Genomic DNA, 24,908 nt, shown 5'->3' with positions numbered 1-24,908 from the left:
AAAATAAAAGTCATAAATGTTAGTTTTGGCGCTGAAACTCTATCATTCATCACTCGTCTTAAAACATCTTATTTTCTAAGACGAATGTACCTCATAGAATTATATCCTGGAAAATGAGTTGCATAGAAACGGTTGAAATTTTAAGTGAAATATGTGAACTTGTCTATGTGTCAAAATGAATGATACCACATAATTGGTGATGTTTCCAACATTTACAACATATATATAAATATGCGTATTTTACAATGGCTGACACAGTTTTAAGTCTCATGGACCTGGATGTTACAGCCCTACCCAATGTATTTGATAATGGCCGGATTTGTGCACAATCCGTTTGAACATTGCATGAACATATTACTTCCAGTCAAATAAAAACACTCGCTCTATTTCCATGATTTCACACAATTTACAGGACTCTAACAAAAATCGTACCACTGTTTTCAGGACTGCAGTTTAATTCATTTAAGACAACAGGAATTGTATAGGAATATTGAAAGTCTACAAATTCATGTCAAAGAGCATGACGTTCTATACATAAACAGCTTTTAACTGTCATTAGAACCATGATGCAATTTATAATACTTCCTTACATTATTACCGGCCCCAATAGCACAGTTGGTAGAGCGTCCGCTTCGGGAGCAGTAGATCCAGGTCAATCCTGGGTCGAGTCACATCTTAAGACTTTAAAAGGGGAACTTGTAACTTCCTCGCTTAGAGTTCACCATGAAGGGGCATAGTGGCAACTACTGGTTGACCCGTATCACTATAATGGCTCGGGCGGGGGTGGCTACTTGCCTTCTGTAAGGCGTCTTAGTGAGCGGTGGAAATTTGTCCACCAACAAGGAGGCACATCACATGCACTCTAGGATTGCTTCGTCATCATATGACTGAAAAATTGTTAAGTACAACAATAAACCCCAAGCACTCACTCACTCCTTATATTATCAGAGCACATCACATTGCCCCTATCAAATAGCAAGTGTCTGATGTGCAGGCCGCCCCCGTAACCTACACATATCTGAAAATGTATATAACCTAAAATTACACTCAAAAAAGTGCCTTTAAGACATCTCACTTTTGGTCCTGAAAGATAGATTTTTCCCAGTATGATCTCATCCCACTTTCCAAACAAACCTCAAAACACTTTTCTAAGATAAATAGCCCTCAGTTTTAGGCCAAAATATGTCAATTAGTCAAGGGTCCACAATTTTTGTTGTTTTACCATTGTAACAAAGTATCGTAACCATTGTGAGTAAAATTCATGTAACCTTTCTGAAATGTACATAAGTTACAGACTTAGTAACTATGTTACAGAAACACACCCTTTATAACCACTTGACACCCATGTATGTATATACATTCCAGTATAGGCCTTGAATTAATGAATGAATGTATGCTTGGGGTCGTACTTAACAATTTTTAGGTCATATGACGAGGAGGAGTCATTAGGTGAGTACTTATACTGATATATATATACTGCATCTTCTGGTGACAGGGCAGGTCCAAGCTGTCAAAGTGCTGCCACCACTGAGATATGATGCGAAGACAACAGACACTGATACCCACCGAGGCACAATATACTGACATCGGGCCAACCATACAGTCCTGTTTCCTTGGTCCAGCCACTCAGTGCTGAGTGCCAAGTGAGGCAGCAACAAGTACCATTTTTAGTAGTCTTTAGTATCACCCGACCAGGGGTTTGATCTCCAGGTCTCCCGACTTCAAGGCGGACAGAGTATGTAGTCCTTGAGATGGTCAAATATTACTGTAAAATTCAACCAGACGGACAGAGTATGTAGTCCTTGAGATGTCAAATATTACCGGAAAATTCAACCAGACGACAGAGTATGTAGTCCTTGAGATGTCAAATATTACTGTAAAATTCAACCAGACGACAGAGTATGTAGTCCTTGAGATGTCAAATATTACCGTAAAATTCAACCAGACGACAGAGTATGTAGTCCTTGAGATGTCAAATATTACTGTAAAATTCAACCAGACGACAGAGTATGTAGTCCTTGAGATGTCAAATATTACTGTAAAATTCAACCAGACGACAGAGTATGTAGTCCTTGAGATGTCAAATATTACTGTAAAATTCAACCAGACGACAGAGTATGTAGTCCTTGAGATGTCAAATATTACGTAAAATTCAACCAGACGACAGAGTATGTAGTCCTTGAGATGTCAAATATTACCGTACAATTCAACCAGACGACAGAGTATGTAGTCCTTGAGATGTCAAAATATTACCGTAAAATTCAACCAGACGACAGAGTATGTAGTCCTTGAGATGTCAAATATTACCGTAAAATTCAACCAGACGACAGAGTATGTAGTCCTTGAGATGTCAAATATTACCGTACAATTCAACCAGACGCGATTACTAGTATTAGAAATCCCAAAGGATGCAGAGCCTGTGGTTGATATTCTACTTATGTGGAAGGCCACACTCCCAGAGTTTACCGCCTATATGAAACCGCTAACAAAGCAGAGGGAGATGGATTTGAACCCGGGACCTCACTGATCAGGGGTTGTTAGAGTGTAATGAGAATAACACTTTTGGTCAAATGAGCCAATGAGGACTGCATTTCCATTTATTTGTTTCAATTGACCTTTTACGCTGTACTCGAGAATATTTCACTTGTACAAAGGCCATCAGCATCATTTTGTGAAGAAACCGAGCAGACTAAGTCCACGGGAAACAGATGACCATCCACAGGTTGCTACCAGATCTTCCCACATACAGTCGGAGAGGAAGCCAGCATAAGCTGACTTGAACTCAGAGTAACAATGAGGAGTGAGTGAGTGAGTCAGTCAGTCAGTGCTTAGAATTTAACATGGACAATTTTTTCAGGCAAATGACGATGCAGAGTCTTTAGAGTGCATGTAATGTGCCTCCTTGTTGCAGGGCAGATTTCCACCGCTCTTTTATCTAGAGCTGCTTCACTGAGACGCCTTACCGAAGGCAAGTAAGCCACCCCGCCCGAGCCATTATACTGGTAGGGAATCAACCCGTCGCTGCACTATCCTCTTAATGCTGAATGCCATGCGAGGAAGCTACAACTTGATCTTTCAAGGTCCTAGGTGTGACACAATTCAGGATTGACCCTGGATCTACCGCTCCCAATGTGGATGCTCTACCAACTGAGTCATCAGGGGGGCGGTATGACAATGAGAGCAGCAGGACTCCACATCATAGGAAGATCATAAGAACATCATACAGGATCTGTGGCTACATATTCTGGCACAAGATTTTTTGCATATTTACATCTTGTATTATAATAAAGTCATTGCAGTTTAAACTGGCTGTTTTACGGGCAGAATAAATCTTTTTCTAATGTCAGAGGAGAATATCACACGAAAAATAAAACTAGAAAAATCATCTAATTTGTCAAAAATGTGGATTCCTAATGAAGACATACTCACATAAACAGAGAAGCCTTGCAAAAACAGGGTAATTATTAAAACATCAAGACTGAACAAAATAAAAAAAGGTGTATTTTCCCATTCATTTTTATTTCATTTTTTGGATTTTTTGTTTCTGGGGGCTCGCTTGTGAAACACAAAATAAAATTGATGTTGCCTACCATTATTCTGTTGAGTCATGACGTGGCCTGAATTGAGGCCATTTTTCAATGTTACCTGCCTGAATTGAGGCCATTTTTCAATGTTACCTGCTTAAAGCTTTCTCAGGTTGCCAGTAAAATAGCTCGTTACCCTCCAGTGGGCACCGCCCATAGTTATGTCTGACAGGTAAGTCTATCCCTCCCTCCGTCACTATACAGCGCTACCTGTGAGCAGTTTTATGAATGGCACACATAGTCTGAGTGGAATGCCAGATAACAAATAGTCCGCTCCACAGCACAAAGCCAGAACTTAGTGGCATCTGTAAATATGACAGCCATCAAATTGCAATCGGAATCACTTTGTACCTGTTCAGAAATAGAGTGACATACATCGGTAAACGGGGTCGATTATATCACATACCAGCACATACCCTGGGGCTACTAGGTCCCAGACTGACTGAGCACAGAAGAAAAGAAACTATTTCATCACTTCATGGATTGCATAAAAATTTCAACATGCATATATACATGTACCTATATATATAAATTTATAACTTGTACTGGCATTAAAACGGACCAAATACTTCAAGGCTGGGTACTGATCGCAGGGCCGAATACAACAACATTTTGATTGCCCTTGGAGGTGCCCTTATTACAGCATACCCCCCAAAAAGGCCAAATTAAGGGGGGAATGATAAATTTGGGTTAAATTCTCTTAAAAATTCCCTATATCATTTAAACTGAATGTACAAAAACATATGAGCAATATTCATTTTATTCAAGTACAAACATGTGTGAACAACTAACAGTCAAACTCAAAATGAGATTTTCTTTTAAAGAGTTGTATTTAAATTATTTGCTTTTGTAGTTGCCTGTATGTAATGGCATTTATTCCTAAGACATCAACTTCTAACAACAATGAAAAGATTTGACTAATGTCTTCATGTACTGTTAGCTTCAGTTTTAATCCTGGGCGCCCTAGCTCCAATATTTGTTTTAAACTTCAGGGAAGAGGCAGACGACAGTTTCTGGCAGGAAGCAGTGTCTGCAGTTGCAGTCTGCAAATACAAATTTACTGATACAGTAATTCTTTAATCTTTTTAGCATGTTTGCAAGCTGCTTATTCTAGCACACATTCTGAGAATATTATTCTGTGTAGACTGAAGAATACTTTTTTTCTGTTCAATTTCTGAACAATGAGTAGCTTCTCTGCTGAATAAGCTTGAGGGTGTTTAATATCAAACCTCAGCTAAATCCATTGAGAAAAAGAGATGAATGAGGAAGAGAGCTTGTCCTGCATGTATTATAAAGAAGAACTAGATATTGTTGTGAGCATGCGGAGGGGAATAAATGTTCTTTAAACTGACTATATTAGCACTAATTCATAAAACATTTATATACATGTAAATCCTAATTGTACTCACTTCAAAGTACATGTACAGACAATACAGATGTAATTACCTCTTAAAAAGTACAGGTAATTTTAAGCTTCATTAAACAAAACAAATCTTCATTTTTATATCACCTTGCAACAATTACGAACAACCATGAATCAGCTAATGCCAAACAAGTCATCCAGTCCTGTTAACAATTTTGTTGAATTTCCAGTTTTCTGCAGGGTTTTTCCGACACTAAAACTTTTTCCAAGGCTTAATTTTTCATCTATTCATTATTTTTTTTCAGTCTACTTATCAGATCTTCTAAATGAAGAATGAATTGTTTTTTTGTTTTTTTTGGTGAAATCCAACACAATGGTTGTCTTTAACTTATTATCAACAAAAAGCTTGCAGCATTTTGCGGGATGAATTCCTGTAGCCGTAATACAGATTCACTGAACATGTACAACAACAAAAAAAGACGGAAGCCCTAATCACAGCTGAAACCAGTTTTTTTTTTTTAACATCTATCAGCATAATATTTTGTTTACATCAAGAACAATACACCTGTACACAATGATTGTTACATCATTCTTAATGGTTTTTTTTTCTTCTTTAAATTCATCTATCTATTAATCCCCGTTGCCCAGTTGCTCAAAACTGTCTTAAGGCTTAATACCTTTGACTTGAATCTAAGTCCTCAGTGTTGCATTTGGCCCCAAAACAAATTATGTAACAGTATGTATATTAAATATAGACTACTGCGGTTCCATTTGATCTCAGTATACATCTATATTGGTTGCTGGGTTTTGTTAAAATCGTAAACATATCATGTGACTTAATGTTGGTATTAGCTAATACACTTTTGAACAATTCGACCCTGACATCTCAGAAGTGAATTTCACAACAAAAGCCAAATTATTCTTCACTATAACCAATGACCCCCATATCCGTGGTGATGGATTTAGGTTGTAAAAAAAAATGTCTGTCATTGTTTCAGGTAGTTTGGTTGAAACGCATCTGAGCAGAAGTGAGCAAGAACCAGAAAAACAGGACTAGATAGGTCACCGTGGAGAGAGCCAGGCAGAAATCCCGAGGTTTCATGAGTTACGATGTTAGCTCTTCATTGCGCATGCTGGAGAAATGTCGTCGGCAAGACAAGAACACTGTCGACAGTGGACATACCTTCCGATCCACTGGCTCTACCTCGCAATACATAACGTCTTCAGACTTCAGACAAAAGACATTAACGTTGATGATTTAAACCAATCAGGAGGAGACAGTGCCAACTTTCACCGAGATTTACATTCATAGTTTATGGAGTTTTTTTATTTTATGGAGTTTATAGAGCTTATGTTGTACTCAAGAATACAAGATGTCAGGTTTTTGTAGGTGGCGGACTTCTAGGAAGAGTCTAGAAAATACTGGACAAACCATAGCTCCAGGCCCAGAGATCACAAAGCAAACTTCGATTTCAGTCAAAATTTCCCCTAAGGGTAAGAGCCCATTGAGACATAAATTTTACAATTTAAATACAGCTTACAATTATTCTTATGCTGTCAATAGAATATAATAATGTTGTCTCTGTTCAAGCTTTCAACAGAACCTACTGTTTGCCGAAGTCTTTCATTTATCATTTTCAGAATAATCAAATAAGGAGTATACATTGAAGTTCTAGGTATAATCCTGTATGTCTAGTACTTCAAGACAAATTAAGTGCATGTAAACTCTCAAGTCTAAACCATCCTATCAAAAATCACCTGTGAACTGTGGGATAAATACGACAAGAAGACATCCCAGACGATTTCTGTCTGGTTCTAGCTCAAGGTCAAACAAACACCCACCAGGCTGACTGACAGACAGAGGCTCAATGACCAGATATTTGAATTATGACAAAAAAGTTACATATTGGTTAAGTGTATCAGATTACCTTAGCCACACCTCTGCACCAAATCACAGGTGTGTTTTTGATGACTAGACAGAGGCCATCTGCTCATCAAGTCTTGTCCAGTACTACTAAATATACATCCTTCTCCGTCACACAATTATAGATAGCACCAAGAACAATTCAAAATTTTGTTCCAGTAAATTGGCTGAAGTCCTACTGATAAGTCCGTACTCTTTGTAAATTTCTTTCTTACAGCCTGCAAAGTTTTAGGAAGTTTACTGCCTGAACGTCTCACTTTCAATGTTCGACTTCACTCTAAGGTTTTGCGATTTTCATTCAGAAGGGCAGAAATGACAACTTTCTCTGTGGTACTATGCATTTGTAAGTCTCAACAATACCAGGGCACCCACCTGAAGCATTTGAATAGAAATTCAATTAACCTTCAGACACCTGGCGAGTTAAATCCATCTTCTTTTAAATTTATTTCACAAAACAGATCCATAATTGACAAATGTCTGAATTGATATTCATTGTCATATAAAATCAGGGCTTCTTTTCTGTCCCCGCCAACACGCACCATTAGACTGTGAAATAAGTATTCAATATACACCTACAGGAACAGGTATGAATGGTTTGATCACAGAACAGTACATGTGACATGACATGTACTACAGAAATAATCAGAACCGACAAATATCAGGTATGAATGGTTTGATCACAGAATAGTACATGTGACATGACATGTACTGCAGAAATAATCAGAACGACAAATATCAGGTATGAATGGTTTGATCACAGAACAGTACATGTGACATGACATGTACTGCAGAAATAATCAGAACGACAAATATCAGGTATGAATGGTTTGATCACAGAACAGTACATGTGACATGACATGTACTACAGAAATAATCAGAACCGACAAATATCAGGTATGAATGGTTTGATCACAGAATAGTACATGTGACATGACATGTACTACAGAAATAATCAGAACGACAAATATCAGGTATGAATGGTTTGATCAGAGAACAGTACATGTGACATGACATGTACTACAGAAATAATCAGAACGACAAATATCAGGTATGAATGGTTTGATCACAGAACAGTACATGTGACATGACATGTACTACAGAAATAATCAGAACGACAAATATCAGGCATGAATGGTTTGATCACAGAACAGTACATGTGACATGACATGTACTACAGAAATAATCAGAACGAAAAATATCAGGTATGAATGGTTTGATCACAGAACAGTACATGTGACATGACATGTACTACAGAAATAACCAGAACGACAAATATCAGGTATGAATGGTTTGATCACAGAATAGTACATGTGACATGACATGTACTACAGAAATAATCAGAACGAAAAATATCAGGTATGAATGGTTTGATCACAGAACAGTACATGTGGCATGACATGTACTACAGAAATAATCAGAACGACAAATATCAGGTATGAATGGTTTGATCACAGAACAGTACATGTGGCATGACATGTACTACAGAAATAACCAGAACGACAAATATCAGGCATGAATGGTTTGATCAGAGAACAGTACATGTGACATGACATGTACTGCAGAAATAATCAGAACCGACAAATATCAGGCATGAATGGTTTGATCACAGAACAGTACGTGACATGACATGTACTGCAGAAATAATCAGAACGACAAATATCAGGTATGAATGGTTTGATCACAGAACAGTACATGTGACATGACATGTACTACAGAAATAATCAGAACCGACAAATATCAGGTATGAATGGTTTGATCACAGAATAGTACATGTGACATGACATGTACTACAGAAATAATCAGAACGAAAAATATCAGCTATGAATGGTTTGATCACAGAATAGTACATGTGACATGACATGTACTACAGAAATAATCAGAACGACAAATATCAGAATAAGCTCCAAACCTTACCATCAAGCGAGTCAACGACAGAAGAAACATTTCTAATGCATGAAAAAACATTCCTTATTTGACATCTTCCTGCGTTACAATGAGCTATGCAATTAACGATCTACAAGAGGTTTGTTTTAATCAATAATCTGGCACCTCAATGATGTTTTAAACCTCAGATTATATTTATATATTTATTTATTAATTTATTTATTTGTTTGATGTTTTTAACTTCATACTCAAGAATATTTCACTTATATGATGGCGACCTGCAATATGGTGGAAGGAAAACAGGGCAGAGCCTGGGAAACCCATGACCATCCTCCAGTTGCTGTCAGACCTTCTAACTTACGATTAATTTATATACATTTACATTTAAGAACACATACACTCACGCTGTTCCACTGAAACAGAATGGAGCGGTGGGGGGGGGGGGGGGGGGGATGAAAATTGTTTTTAATCACATTTTGTTCTTTTTTAACTGTCTGTTCCATACTCTAAACCTAAATGTTGTACAACCACTGTCCACGTGACTGAACCATATAAAATACATACTGTGTAGACAAAAACTCCCATCCAAATCTCTGATCAGTTGTTTTTGTAGACAAAACATACATCAGTGTCACAGTAAGGCTCTGTAGCTGTCAACATTCTCCTGTAAACTCATCCATCATGGCCGAGAACAGTTCATATTTTCTCGTTACAAGGCTTTGCTTTATGAATTATCACCTTCACTTTTCTATTTACATTCATTAGGATAAGACGAAAGTAATTAATGAACAAGACTATCAATAACCTGTCACCGCTAGATGACCAGACGATACTTGTGCAACCAAACAGCTTTGACCTTGAGTGTCCTTGAAGATTTAGTAATTCTTATGAATGACTTCACAGTGAAGGGAAAATGAAACGCATACAGAAGTTAATATATGCATGGCATATATATATAAGACAACCAGAGTTTTTATCAACTGCATCTTATATGAACAGCTATGAACTTATATATATACACACACACACATATATATCCATATACATACACAACAAAAACTGACAAAGAACAATATTATTCATGAAGAACAATATTATTCATGAGAACAATATTATTCATGTAGAACAATATTATTCATGAAGAACAATATTATTCATGTAGAACAATATTATTCATGAAGAACAATATTATCCATGAAGACATATCTGACAACTGAGAAAGAAAGGAAATCCATATGATTATCTTGTCATGAAACCGCCTCTGTCAGTTCATTTATTAACAATTTGCATGGTGGATTTTTGAGGACACATCAGGACTTTTACAGATAACTTTCCACACAAAGCTACTAATAACAGGAACAGGCTGCATGGGGGTAAATTTAGCCAGCAGGGGAACATGGACTCTTTTTTTTTTTTTGACTTTTGTAATTTGCTGAAGTGAATTTCACTGCGGTACAGTTCTGAACAGGTACATACATGCAAATGTAAAGAATATTAAATCAACTGATAAAAGTTTTGTTGATGTGAATTTCAAGAATTTTACTGCATTTTGATGCTCAGTGAGTTTCAAAAGCTTTTTGAAAGTGAATTTCGTGACATTTTTTATGCGAATTTCAAGGGTTGACGAGTTGAGTCTAACGTGCAGAGTGCTGTTATAGGTGACCACAGTTGAAGCTCTCATTGTGAGAGGGTATTTGATTTGTCAGACAAGTGGAGTGAACAGAATTTTCGTATACATGTGTATCACAAACATCTTATTGGACAAGATTCTGAATCTGCCATAATTTATACTGACAACATTTTCCTGACTTTGTAGCAAACTATGGGTCCTGCTAAATTCTAGCCATATTAAATGTTTAAATAAGGAAAACATGTAAGTTAATGTAACACTGATTTCTATATCATTCACTGTCATCACTTTCAGGTAATTAGTGCAATGAGGTCTCTTCACACTAGCTCCTTGGCCTCCGGGATATTGTCGAAATGATGCTGAAAGGTTATGGAAATAACAAACCGAGTTAAAGTCATGTGCCTATAAAACGAAAACGAAATGGACTGTGATGCTACTTTACACAGACAGACAGAGCATTAATTATCTGATGTCAACACCATTGCCATAAATCTTCCGTTGTTCATGGCCATCTACCTGTATGCACGAAATAGATTTGCTTGACCTTTGTCAGTTAATTCAAATGGTGTCTACGCCTTTCCCGAGAGAATAATATGGCAGTTGTTCGGCCAGTGCTACCCAAGACGGACCAGGATTGAAGGGCATATAAATCATGCTGCTTTAACATGTTTTCAGAGGAAAAATGCCGGAATGCACACAGCTTTATAGCGGACTCTACCTCTGCCATTATCAGCACTTTGAAAAGCACTCACCTGGATCAAGGCTCCTCTGACTTAGCAATGCCTTTCTATAACGAGTTTATCATGGGCATTCAAGCCATATTTAATACAGACGGCAACTAACCAGGCTTACAGTCTGGAGTAAAGGCTTGAATGAGCAAAGCTTCACAACTGTAATATATACTCTGCAAAATGATGCTTAAATCTTCAGTAGGCGTGAAGCAGGGATGCCTTCTCTCTTCCATTCTTTATACACAAAAATATTGGCTAAAAATATTTTTCAGGCAAAACAAAGGAATATTGATTAGTTAATGATCCTCATTTTACCTTGCATTTTTCTATCCTTAAAAAAATACTTTGTACTACAATATTGTGTATCACTTGGTACAGTTTATTTCAGACAACTTAAAGTAACTTGAGGTACTACAGACAACCTGGAGTGGAGAAAATTAAGCCACTTTTGGTCCATATTTGGGAGAGCAAAGTTCAGCACACACATACAAACGCAGAGGTGAGGCTAAGTAGGACAGTACAGGTATGTCATTTACCTATGTGAATGAAGTTGGATTTTTTTTTTTTTTTCATGGTCAAATCAACCCAGATAAATCCGCTCTGCTAGCTGAACTTATAGCCATGGCTTATGTGACAACCTGGATACATTCACCGTTACAGTCCAACCCTTTAGCCTAGGCATATAGGTATTTAGACCTACATGTATCAGTATACAGCAAATCATTGACACATTCCTCAACAAGACCTCAATCTCAAATCCAACTCATGGACCACTACAATACAAATCTGATTATGAAATCCACTTACTGTACAGGTATCTTCTCTTTCAAATTGCACAGAAAATAAAATTTTAATTATGATCTTCGTACAATTGATCAAAATACACAACGGCCTTAAAATTCAAATTCCGAATTCATGTGAAGACTGTTGAGTACACAAGTACTTACCTACATGTCCACATACAGCATTAAGCAGGCTAATACATTATCGGACATACACATGCCATGCAACTTTAACAAGATTTATTTGTTTGAAGTTTTACACTATACTCAAGAAAAACTTCCACGTGAAATGCTTAAAAAATCAAAACACTACTTTCTGCATTATAAAAGCAACCTCTCAAAATATCCACTTCTATAAACCATATTACAGTAACAAGTGGAGAGGTTAAAGGAACTACAGGAATTACATTACTGATGCTCTTAATACGTATGAACAAAGAAAAAGCAATTATATACACTTTTTGTGAACCTTAAATTAATTATTTAGAAACTATAATCGAAATTTCCACAGGCCATAATATAGAATTATTGAGTGTTTAAGTAAAGTTATATTCAGGTAAAAAATTTCCACGGCATCTCTGGGAAATGTCTTAGTCATGATGCAATATTTATTTATTTATTTGATTAGTGTTTAATGTCGTACTCAACAATATTGTTTACTTGCATTTTGAGGCTTGTTCAATTCAAGAGCATGTAGGCAAAGTTTTAAGTCATGTTATCTTTTAACTCATTAAAGTTATTTATAAAGAATGTTAATTGATATTCAGAAGGCTGAATATGGCAAGGTACTTAATCCTCATGCAGGACCAAAATGTCTGCACTAACATATTAGAAGGATAGAGACATGTCAGAAAAGCATCTGGTCGTCTCAGTGAAGACATGGATGTTTATCTTTCAACCAAAGCCATGCTCTTTGAAGATGTCTGTATATCCACCTTTATGTTGAAACCAGGTATCAGCTTATATTTCTTCCCCACAAATTCTTCAGGTACGTAGAATCATCTGCTTACAAGCCAGGCACAAAGTGGTGAGTTTTTGGAATGTTTTCATAGGGTTTGAGGAGAGAGGAAAGGAAAATATGTAAAAGACACTGTTTGCAGTTACAAGAAACCACGAAAGTTCATTCTTTCCCCGACTGCTGTTGATAGAAATTAGCTGGCTAAAGGTAGACTCCAGGCCCATTCTGGTTATGAGGCTTTCTGCTGATCTTTTTTCAGCAACTTCATGATGATAGACAAGGAGAACTGATAAGCTTATCAGCAAAAACGAAACCCCGTTTATCTTATCGTTAAAATAATATTGTTTCAAACACGCCGTGAAAACGTCGGCATAGCCTGTGGAAATAATCACCACGGATAACTCAATTAAATAATAAATTTGCCAAAAAATGACTCAAGCTGGCAAACACAGATCATTCAACATGCAAACATTGACACCCAAGAAGGTTTGGCATTTTTACGTAGAGTATTAAAATGATTTGTCTCCAAGCCAACAACAACATGCATAAATAGATGTCATCCAATTTAATGATTTAGCTTTTCTGTCCTTTAAATTGATACAAATGTAGTTTTTAAGTTTAATTATATTTTTTTTCTTTGTTGATTATAATCCCAGGATACAGCATAACAGATTTCTGATGTGTGTTTTCTTTCCATGGTGTACACTTTAATTATATTTTATTTTGACTATAATATACCAATACACTAAGTCAGTCTGTCAGTTTTACTGCAACACTTGCCTTCATACAATGTACTACTATCACTGTGAGGGCTACAATATATCCATAAAATATCACTGTGTGCACTACAATGTATCCATAAAATATCACTGTGAGCATTACAATGTATCCATAAAATATCACTATGAGCACTAAAATGTATCCATAAAATATCACTGTGAGCACTACAATGTATCCATAAAATTTCACTGTGAGCACTACAATGTAGCCATAAAACTTCACTGTGAGCACTAAAATGTATCCATAAAATATCACTGTGAGCACTAAAATGTATCCATAAAATATCACTGTGAGCACTACAATGTATCCATAAAATTTCACTGTGAGGACTGTGAGCACTACAATGTATTGATAAAACATCACTGAGGACTATAATGTATTCACCAAGTATTACCATGACTAAAATGTAACCATAAAGTATCACTATTACAATGATGTGTACAAAAAGTATCACTACAATAACTGGCTACAACACTGACTTTTTGCTCTGCTGATTACACTACACTACATGTACTACACTATGCTACAGTACACTTCACTACACTTCATGCAACATTAAAACCTCCAGGATTCTTAGCCTACACTGTATATCTTTACATGGCTAATTTCACTGCAACTGGTATTGCATGGCCTGAAGCCAGTGTCCAGGGCCTGGTATTATAAATATTGAACATATCTGTGAGAAGTCTTAACAGGCAACTATGGCCAGGTGGCAGCTAGATCTTGTAAATAATAACACCATGGGGTTGGTGGACAGAGACAGAAAGACAGCTTCATATAAACACAGGGGTCAGATTCCCAGGGATAAGAGTCTTGCCCCTGGGGTACTTTAGATGGCTTGTTCTGTGCATCAGGGAGTGACAAAAACCATGATAAAGATCTCTGGATGGAGAATTAAGTCTGGAGCGGCCAGACTTCAAGCTTGCTCAGAGCTGTGGTCAGCAGGTGCTATATTAAAACTACATCTTCTGAAGTGAAAATGGACAGGTCTTCACTTGTGAGATTAATCCTCCCAAGATTTTAATTTGGTAGTTTGTATTCAGTGGTCGATTTGGTGTACTTCAAGAGTCTCCAAAGGCTAATAAAATATATACTTGTGTGCAATCAGGACACTGGTTATCATTCATTCTGAGTACCTGAATTTATTCATATATCATCATTGCCACCATCATCTTCATCATCAAACTGTAAGAAAATGCATCATTGTAATTTACATCCAAGCTTTCAAGCCTCTTTGAATGCTAAGCTAAAACCTTTTACACTTGGACATTCCCAGCATCCAAAATGTCTAAATGAGTCCATCATGCAGGCTTATATAAAAATGGTGTGCACCTTGAAGAACACTGAAAACATCAAACAACTGGATAAGTGAAGCTTTTAAATCTCAAATTTTCTCATAAAAATTCCCAGGCTGACTTGTATTAATTTTGCACTGCAATTCTGACTACACCTAGAACTTCTGACATTTCTGACATAAAGACTGTTGTCAGCACACTGGAATTGTTCTTTTAAGGAACCAAGTCTAGGCCATCTGTCTTCTTCTCCATTAACGAACGTAGAAAAGGCACCTTTGTCAATGTCAGTTTATAATTAATGGAGACTAGAGAAGAAACTGACGATATTTGCAAAACAATGGTCTTCACAAGTCTGCTGTCACTGGCATTGCAGGAGTGTGATTGGCAGAGAAGGCAAAGGCTTTACTGAGACAGATTATAGTAGTAAAATAACACTCGGAGCAGAAATGTTTACATTCTTCTGCCTGCTACATTAGCTTCGCTTGGGCCATTTGCAACATGCATACTAAACTGCGCACCTGGTGGTCGCAAATGTAACATGGCAAAGAAACCCCAACAAAAAAGTGCACAAAACAAGAGAACAAAAAGAAGCTTTATGACATACGCTGCAAAGGCACAAGAGCTAAACTGCATAAGTTTGGGAAGTGACCATGTTGATTTAAAGACAATATATATTGAAGAGCAAATGACTCTTAAGAATGTAATGAGCAAGTTTCTCTTTAGTCATCCTCACAAGCATGACAAGATATGCAAGAGCAAATGTGTCTAAGTATTTAATAACTAAGTGTTTTAGTTCCAAAGCAAATGTGTTTAAGTGTAAAGCAAATGTGTTTAAGTGTAAAGCAAATGTGTTTAAGTGTAAAGCAAATGTGTTTAAGTACCAAAGCAATAATAGTTGTAAACCTCAACTGGAAACCACTTTACTTCCCTAAAGTGATAAATTAAACTAAATCATCATACAGTAGATTAATACAAAACAGACACAGATTTAAGCATGTGTGTAGAGGACAGAAATCTTTTGTGTGCTAATCGCATTAAATCCACACAAAAATCTGTATCTTTATTTCTCATTTCGTTTAGATCCACATCCCAAATTAATTCAACATTTCATTTCTTTGTTGTTGTCGTTGTTGTTTTTGTTGTTTTTTTTTCAGTGGATTGGGTTTTGGTGATTAACTAAGAATTATGCACCTACATGTATATGAAATCATTCAGGCTGACACCAGGAGGAAATCTAGCAGGGCCCTAGGGATACATTGATTTCATTGGATTTTTAATACCATTTATTCCTGACAATGAAGTTGATAAGAAGCAAACAATCCAGGGAACCAAAATCTCAAAATCTTGAAGTCATGCAATCCTTCCATTTTTCTTGGTTTCTAAAGTACACCCTACCATGGAAAGCGGGGGAGTTCAGAAGAAACTATAAAATCTCTAGATTTACAGATAAAACGTTGTATTACAAAAATAAAATTATGCATTAAAAGCCCACCCAGTGAAGAAAGAAAATCTTCAAAGACAAGGGTTACATATACCCAAGTCTGTAATATCTTAAGTTGATGAAACATTTTCTTGGCATTTCATGTCAGATGTCATTAACTGTTGCCTGTGAAGGAGAATTTCAGATGCCCCCAGACCGGCCAAGGAGCTTGAGACTGTTTCTTCTAAGCTACGTACCAAACCAAAACATTTTTATCAGGTATTAATGAGGAAAACATAACTGTAGTCAAACAAAACAACACATTGGCTTATCTCTTCAGTAGGTACCACTCCTGTAAAACTCACTGCTATCAAGACTTTATATTTTGTAATTGTGTATATGTAGGTCATCATCAATATGCTTGTTGTATCAGTTTCACTACGTATTTTGATCAGAAACATCTCAAATTCGATTTAAAAATCAAATCACATAAAAGCAGCTATTATATTTATATCTTTAGGCTCTAATTTTAACAGTTCAATGATCTCTACTGACCTTCCTGGCAAGGTCAATGTTGACCAATCATTTGGCTTCTTTGAAAGGAATTCAATGAAAGATAAAAAACCAATGGGTATACTAAAAATGCCTCAATTGCTGACTGAGTTGACATCATCAAAAATTGCCAATTCTCATCAAAACACTGCATATTGCTCACTTACAAACACACTTAAGGACTTACCATAAATTTTCAACCTTTTCTACCACTAAACCACTTTTTTCACAGAAATTTATGCATAGAATTATTCAGAAAATGATGCTAAAAATAATTTGCTTGTTTCACTAAAGAGGCAAGCTTCATAAAACTGCACAAACTTATTTCTCTACACCCCATAGTTCTCTCAGAATGATTCAAACTATTAGCCACAGTGGTGGTTGAAAAGGTTGAAGAATTAAGGTAAGTCAGAAAGTTTAATTGTCAGCTATATGTCAAGGGGAGTGATTTACTGAGTGGGGGGGGGGAGTCTTTAAAAAGTCTTTAAAAATAAACAAATACATAAAACGGATATCAGCTTACAAATTATATGACTGAAATCCGATTTTAAAGAGGTCACAACTTGCCAGGCACTGCCCAATTAATATTAGAGCCTTTGATCCTCTCTAAATGGAGAATTGTCCACTTTGCTCACTACCACGTATAATCTCTTAAGAAGTAACATTTTCAAAATTCTAATGCCCAGTTAAATGTGCACTAAATATTTATGGGCTCAACAGGCTTTCTCCTCTTCCCTTTCTAAATACAGGCGTCTTAGCAATTTTGATACCTGTCCTTGATACAGAAGGGGCTAGAAGCTTTCCACGAGTATTCACACATTATAAGCTATGGGGGATCCAAAAGCTGTTTGAAGCTGTACCAGATACACAGCTCTTTTATATTTAATAAAGTTCCATGTTGAACTGGTACATGTTCCAAGTGCTCTGTAGACCATTTTCAGGTGATTTATTGAGAAGAGAAATACCCCTATTTTTGGGCTATCTTTTTAGCTGGTAGCCCATCATTTCCTCAATCAAGCCATGGAGATGTGTGGTTGATGAAGAAGCTTTGATGCTTGGCTGTCTGTGTAGCAGCAGATCAAGATTGGAGCATTTTCACACTGGCCAGACTCCTCGCGATAATTACAGAGCATCTCTGGCTACCACAGAACTCTTGTTCACCAGGCGCATACAGTCCACATTCCGACAGAGATGGAGAAGGTAATGCGTGGGACACAGAATGTCATTTTTCATCACAACTTTGACTTGCCACATGTACATTTAATTAAGTGCATTGCAACCTATATCAATAATTTGATACAAACCAGTTAAAATCTGGTTTGTACTTTTTCTCCACTTTTTTTTCTGTTTCCAAATAACACATGGACCTAAACATTATCAATAATCACCCACATGTTCATTTAAGCTCCAGAAAACTTTGATTTTCTTTTTTTTTATCATTTTTTTCTTAACCTCATGTATATATCTATAACAAATTAAATATGTAATTTATAAAGACTCAGTTTTGGCTTTGAGGTCACCATACAGCTACATAAATGTGCACAGCTTAAAACTTAGCACTTTTAATATTTGAATCAAATGTCAATAATTCTTTTAGTTTAATTAACTTAAATTGATGGATCTAAATTTTTTCCATCACTAAGGTACTCATTTTGTCTGTGTCTGAAAGTTGTATTGACCTAAGAATGGTGTTTTGAGGTTTGCTTCCAACTCGATAAATGAAAGTTTCAACAATAAAACCCCGTATTTTATAACCTTATTCATCTCTAAAAATGCACTTTCGGCCTCATGCAGACAAATTGTTAGGACAAATGTGTAAAGTCTGGCTAAACCTTTGATCAAAATGCGCAGCCTTGAGTTTAGAAGATGACCTTATACGGCTAGCTGTAAATGAAAAGGTGTGAGATCTCCCTATGCCCAGCGTTTATCGTAAATACCTGCCAGGTTTTTTTCTCTCTCAACAAATCCATCAATGTGAAGGTCACAATGAAAATTATGAACAAGCCCTCATGTAGCAATTAGCAAATTTTACCGGCTGTGGGAGCTTCTATGTATATATATATATCTAGTAATCTGTTTACAGCTTAGCTTCATTCTTCTGGGACAGCCAGCGGACAGTGAATTAAATATAATGCGGATACGGAATGACCCCGGTATAGGAGGGGTTTTTTTGATACCCCGGACTGACATAGTAACAATTTACAGGAACCTGTTGCAAAGGATCAAAAACTAGCTAAGCCAAACAATGCAGGAATGAGGTTTACGCAGCAGCGCCCCATTCCAGGTGTATCAAATGCAGGAGTGCGAGCCAACTAGAGAGCTCATGTAGTAAACTGGCAGCCCAATCTTCTTATAGATAGTGGAACAAAATGTCACTGGAGACCAAAGGGCAATGTGGAGCTCTTCATTTCTAGCCCCGTGCCAAACAAAACAAACAGAGTGTTAACCTGGGATGGAACATACCTGACAAATATATCAAGGGCTTTAGACTTATATGTAGGTGTACACCGGCCAGCATACACATATATACACATATCTACCAGCTGCCGACATGCAGCAGACAACACTTCTAAAATCTAGCCAGTGTCTTAATGGTCCAGGTAAACTTACTAGGCTGCTGTTGTTCGTGGTTCCATCATTCATGAGCATTTCAAGAAAACCACAGGCAGGAAGAAAGATGATGCCAAATTAGCGGTTACCCATGACAGGTAGACTTGGCAAGGTCACAGAGAAAGGAGAACAACTGCGTAAAGGTTGAAAACATAGGTAACTGTTCCCTCCACCCCACAGGTGTGGTGAGACAGGGGCAGGGTCTGTTTATGTCAAACACATACAGATCAATCATCATGCCCTCGCTGTGAAATAAATGTTCTGTGTGTTATCAAGGCTGGTTTACAAATCTACAATATGTCACCATTATCATTTAATATGTCTATCCTAATTTTGAAATTTTAAAAGTTTGAACTTTTTGTGTGCATTTGTACCCAAATAAACACACTGGTATCTATTACTTAATGTCACTGATTCATACAACTTTGAAAAAAGTTAAGATCATGTGCTTACTTTACAATCCTATACTTTATCTTGATGTTTTCTCTTTAAGACTTTCACCTATATTAGGCTACTTCAACAAGATTTACAACAACCAGCATCAATTTTCAAGACTGAAATTTTTACACATTTTTAACTCATTATATATGCCCCATATTGATAAACTCCAAAAACACCCACCTTCCCCACTATCCGAAAGAATAAATAAATAAAACAACCGTCTTTTTGAAAGAAAAAAAAAAAACATTTAACACTGCATTTATCTACAACTGCTTACTAGAGTGAACACTGACAGATATTACACAGCTGAGTATTAAGATCATGACAGAATTTTGGGGAAGGTTCAAGAGCAAGGTGCCAGATGTCCAGAGGTGGAATTGATCTCCATTTACACGCCATGTAGTACTCCGAAGTAAGTAAATAGTAGGTTAAGTGTATCACACCTGGACAACTCAGATGGTTACATCCTTAACATATCTCTAAGATGAGACTTCTGCTAAGCCATTACCTTGGCTTAAACACCATAAGAACACTCCATACATTACCATAAATATTCTAAATTTTTTTACCCATCACATCCAACTGGCATCACAGCTAGATCCTATAGTTGTGCTATGTTTATAAAACTGCTGTCCTGGGATAAAAATCTGAACTGCGTCTGTGTTTAAAATGTTCTAATAATATTAAAAATGGTGAATTTCTAAACTTCACTGTTTTCTGAAGTAGCAGTAAACTTTACGAATTACTTGTGTATAACGAGATTAAGCAGCTTAACACTAAAAACAGAAGTATAATGACAAGAGTGAACTATGACACATGACCAAAATAGGCATTGATGCCAAAGATGCATATATACATAAGTCTCCATCATATAATTTCCTATGTAATTACATGGTATTAGAAAGATCTTTACATTTGGGAGAAAGATCTCTACATTTGGGAGAAAGATCTCTATGTTTGGGGGGAAAGACAAAAGACTTCACTATATAATCAAACTGCATGTCAAATGCTGTCATATGATTCAACTGAACAATGCCATTATCTTTAGAGCTACATGTATAGCTTGATCAAGGATAATCTTGTAATAAGGATACACAAGTAATGAGCATACATAAGTTATAAGCATACACATGTAATAAGGATACACAAGTAATAAGCATACACAAGTAATAAGCATACACAAGTAATAAGCATACACAAGTAATAAGCATACACAAGTAATAAGCATACACAAGTAATAAGCATACACAAGTAATAAGCATACACAAGTAATAAGGATACACATGTAATAAGGCGTGGGTTTCCCCCGGGCTCTGCCTGGTTTCCTCCCACCATAATGTTGGCCACCGTCGCATAAGTGAAATATTCTTGAGTACGGCGTAAAACACCAATCAAATAAATAAACGTAATAAGGATACACAAGTAATAAGCACATACATGTAATAAGGATACTTTCACATACAGTTAAACACTTTAGCATAAGCAAGCAAAAAAAAAAATCAAGTTACTACATTGCATCAATATTCAGTTGCAATATAAATATATTTGCAACAAATATCGATATATATCTCAGGACATACTTTCCAGTCTACCATTGGTTGACATGAAATGTATAACAAACCTTTAGAATCATTTAAGCCGATGAGCAAAAAATTTAGAGCAACTACACTTTTTAGTCCCCCTCCACGAGCCCATCTGGGTATGTAACATTGCTCATTTTTACCACCAGGTGGCTAGGTATTACGATGGAAACTCCCGAACTTTTACACATCTGGACAAGTGATGTACCTCTTCACAGCCAATCTGTGTCCAGATGGGTAAACATTTATTATTTTGCGGCTTCCCTTTTTGCTTATCACTGGTTCCCACATCTCCAAGCTGAAACTAAACAAGCTTGTCCATTACACTGTAATGGTGTTGTATTACTTAGGTTTGTACGCCTATTTACCCTGGACATGTCAAACCAAGAAAAAGCAAATCTTCACAGGGTGATACCACATGTAATTCAATCTTGCTGGAAAACTTGCATCTTTTGACCACTAACACTACAGACTTGCTGATATTACTATACAGCCAGCAGGACTCCAGGGAGTATATTTATTGATCCCTTGAACATTAAAACTGAAGCATACTGCCGAAATTTTATCCTGGCTCTGTGTTAATATTTATGTCCGTGTAAGCCAAACTTATCTAGAGCACCACTTTACACATGCTTTGAATCAAGTCACGACTGCTTTTTCAAGAATACAAAATTAGGCTCAGACTTTCCATAATAAGGCTACATGTATTTATTTCTCTGCAGAGGATTTAAATGTGAACATCAATGTCTCCATCCTTTTCATTTCTGTGAAAAATCTTCATGTAATTCAAATTATGCAATATTTAAGCAATTAATGCAATATATAGGCAAATAAAATCCCATTCAAAGAATATTATATTGCGTACGTGGGAAGGTCTGCAGCAACCTGCGGATGGTTGTGGGTTTCCTCTGGGCTACGCCCAGTTTCCACCCACCAAAATGCTGGTCACCATTGTATAAGCGAAATATTCTTGAGTACGGCGTAAAACACCAATCAAATAAATAAATAAAATAAATAAATACAATTATATTGTCCAAACAAAATAAACTTTCCTTTCAAATGGACAAATCTTCTCCTAATAGAAAAGCAGAATTATGGGTGAGCAAAAATCTCATTCAGTCTGTATCATGTACATGTATTATACGATGATGTTTCTACAAAGACCAGAAAACGGTCTTCAGCAAACAAGCACCGGATTAAGTTTTGTTGAAGATATTATGTACAACCAAGGGTGACCACACAAAAGCACCAACAGGTAAAGTCCGCGAAAGGCAAAGATATATTGGATGTTAACCAACGTGTTGGAGGTCAAAGACGAAGATGAGAGAGTGAACTATGGATATCATGACAGATGGCCCTACTCAAAGATGCTCACCTTGTGTTAGTAGATTCCTCGAATAGAAGTGATGCCAACATGATAGATTAAGTGCGAACAGATACACCAGGACCTGATGATGTCTTTAGGTACACTGAACACCTGGAAATCTGCTAATGAGCAAATCCCGGGAATATGATAGATAGCTCATGAAAAACTCTCAGCATGTATACATGGGGGAAAAAGATAAGGAGATCATTAATTAAGGTTCTTGATACCATGTTCATGATACAGTACCTTAATAATTACCATCACTTTAGCAAGCACTATTACAAGCACTATTATAATCTCATGCCAAAGTGCCAAATAACCTTGTTATAGTAAACCAACTGTACATGTAGTTTCATGAACTTAAATGGACACAGAATCAATACCCATTGCCTTGACTCATCTGGATTTTAGGTATGGTACACTTATTCAAAAGTGACCATCAAAAATGATTTAACCCAGGAAATCCTATCTCCACTGACAGCCAATCAGCATTAATGCTGCATCCCTTTAACTCAGAGAATGTATTGTGTGCAGAAACTAATCAGAAAATATTTCCTAAATGAATACACTAAATAATGTTGGAAGAGATATACTCCAAGATAAATGTAACTCTCAAAAACTTACAGGAGAGACAGGAAAGGGAAGAGACTACAAGGCAAATATTGTCCAGGAGAAACCCAATGGTCCTCTGATTTGTTCTGAAAGAACTTACGTCTTAGAGGCTGGAGAAACATTCAAATAAGAGAAGACTATGCATTAATGTGAACAAAATTCTGGGAAAACAATCATGTTTAATATGGATGGAGGAAGCCAGAGTACCTGTGAGAACCATTTCCCATTTAAAGGTGACTGACTAATATTTAACCTCCTGATTAGAAATAATAGCCAAAGCTAGATTCAGCAAATTAAGAGCTGGAGTCAAGCCTAGAATCTCACTGGTCAATATCCTCAATTGGCCCTGTTGATCAAAGATAATGTTTGAGCGAGTTGAGCACACAAGAGCACAACTGGTATGTGATCAGGCTTTGACACTAGCCGAAGTGAGACTACCCTACTTCCTCATCTTTTTCGCACATAGAAGAGAAACTTTTGTAGAATTTAGGCACGTTTTAAATTCGATTTTGGAGACAAAACTACATTGGTTGGATTGGCCAATTTTGCAGCTTTACAAAAAGTATAATTTCATCAGTCTACCCAGAATAATGCCTTTAGAATATGTTTGAATAAACATGCAAAAAGATCTAGGAACTGCAGTAGAAGCAGAAGAGAAACCAACATGCCAGCAAACAGAAGATATCAAAGAAGTGGTCAAGAAACACAACACACTGAGCCAGCTCTCACAAGGATCAACATATATCACAGAGAAGTGGTCAAGAAACACAACACACTGAGCCAGCTCTCACAAGGATCAACATATATCACAGAGAAGTGGTCAAGAAACATAACACACTGAGCCAGCTCTCACAAGGATCAACATATATCACAGAGAAGTGGTCAAGAAACACAACACACTGAGCCAGCTCTCACAAGGATCAACAGATATCACAGAGAAGTGGTCAAGAAACACAACACACTGAGCCAGCTCTCACAAGGATAAACAGATATCACAAAGAAGTGGTCAAGAAACACAACACACTGAGCCAGCTCTCACAAGGATCAACATATATCACAGAGAAGTGGTCAAGAAACATAACACACTGAGCCAGCTCTCACAAGGATCAACATATATCACAGAGAAGTGGTCAAGAAACATAACACACTGAGCCAGCTCTCACAAGGATCAACATATATCACAGAGAAGTGGTCAAGAAACATAACACACTGAGCCAGCTCTCACAAGGATCAACAGATTCAGGAAGAAGTGGTCAAGAAACACACACACTGAGCCAGCTCTCACAAGCATCAACAGATATCACAGAGAAGTGGTCAAGAAACATAAACACACTGAGCCAGCTCTCACAAGGAGCAGCAGATATCAGGAAGAAGTGGCCATGAAACACAACACAAT

Source organism: Liolophura sinensis, chromosome 12 (genome assembly GCF_032854445.1).
Source record: "Liolophura sinensis isolate JHLJ2023 chromosome 12, CUHK_Ljap_v2, whole genome shotgun sequence".
Classification (NCBI taxonomy): Eukaryota; Metazoa; Mollusca; class Polyplacophora; order Chitonida; family Chitonidae; genus Liolophura; species Liolophura sinensis.
The sequence above is the reverse complement of the archived record's forward strand: the minus strand, read 5'-3'. Positions refer to the sequence as shown.